This window comes from Octopus sinensis, linkage group LG16, assembly GCF_006345805.1.
Source record: "Octopus sinensis linkage group LG16, ASM634580v1, whole genome shotgun sequence".
Classification (NCBI taxonomy): Eukaryota; Metazoa; Mollusca; class Cephalopoda; order Octopoda; family Octopodidae; genus Octopus; species Octopus sinensis.
The window spans coordinates 8282422-8283794 of NC_043012.1; the positions used below are offsets into that span (position 1 = coordinate 8282422).

At 37.7% G+C, this 1373-nt stretch overlaps 1 protein-coding gene across 1 annotated transcript in view; it reads right to left on the reverse strand.

Annotated features, from left to right (window-relative positions):
* LOC115220564 (zinc finger protein 609) overlaps positions 1-554 on the reverse strand; it is a 188338-nt gene extending 187784 nt beyond the window's left edge. Inside the window, exon 1 of the mRNA XM_029790713.2 lies at positions 367-554. The gene's annotated coding sequence lies outside the window, so the exon portion shown is untranslated. The remainder of the gene's footprint in view (positions 1-366) is intronic.
* Positions 555-1373: the final 819 nt, after the last annotated feature.

Consider the following 1373-nt stretch of genomic DNA (forward strand, 5'->3'; position numbering starts at 1 on the left):
ATATGTGTGTATATATATGTGTGTATATATATATACACTTATCAATACGTATATAAATATTTACAAGTTCGTGTATATATGTGTGTGTGTGTGTGCGTGTGCATACGTGTATATATACACACGTGTGTATGTATATATATATACACTTATCAATACGTATATAAATATTTACAAGTTCGTGTATATATGTGTGTGTGTGTGTCTATATATATATATAGGTACTAGTACCTATATATATATATATAATATATATATATATATAGACACCACACACACAGATGAACAACAGAAGAGGCAGAGTGATTGATGAATAAATGTACAAACGATGGAATAATTTTTAACAACGATCAAACAAGAAGTACATACATTAAAATGGGACACAGCAGTAAAATATTTCCCAAACTTGATAAAAAAAGTGTCCGTTGTGTGAATTGATCAGAAATATACTCAGCCAGAAAGCCAGTCGAGCTGGCTACCTCGCCCTCTCCACAACATCATGCTTCTTAAATACAACACTACTATAACAACACTACTATAATACAGCACTACTATACACTATCACTCTCTCTCTTTCCTACCGCTCCTCTCTATTGGATATACATCGCTTTCCCTCTCTCTCTCTCTCTTTCCCTCTTTATGTATCGCATATATTGGCCTTCCTCTCTTTCCCACCGCTCCTCTCTATTGGATATACATCGCTTCCCCTCTCTCTCTCTCTTTCCCTCTTTATGTATCGCATATATTGGCCTTCCTCTCTTTCCCACTGCTCCTCTCTATTGGATATACATCGCTTTCCCTCTCTCTCTCTCTCTCTCTTTCCCTCTTTATGTATCGCATATATTGGCATTCCTCTCTTTCCCCCTCTCTATTACATATACCTCTCAGTCTCCCTAATACTGTCCCTCTATCACATATATCTTCCTTTCACCCGCTCTCTCCGTCTATCACGTATCTGCCTTACTGCCCCTCACTCTTTCTCCTCCTCTTCATCACATAATTACCTTTCTTCCTCTCAAACTCTCTCTCTTTATCACGTATACCTGCCTTTCTCCTTTACCTTCTCACTATATCACATAAAACCTGCCTTTCTCTTTCTCTCTCTCTCTATCACTTACATGCTTTCTCGTTTCTCTGTCTATTGCATATCCAGGCTGTTCTCGCCTTCCTTTCTCTTTCTCTCTTTCACATACTTACCAGCCTCTCCCTTTGTCCTTCTTTCTCCCTCTCTTCATATTTACTATCTCTCTCTCTATAACTCTCTCTATTTCATTAACATATCTTTCTCCTTCCCTCTTTCTGTTACATTCCTTTATCTCTATCTCAACGTTACAAACCTCTCTTTCACGCTCTCACACATTCAATTGGCTTTTTTT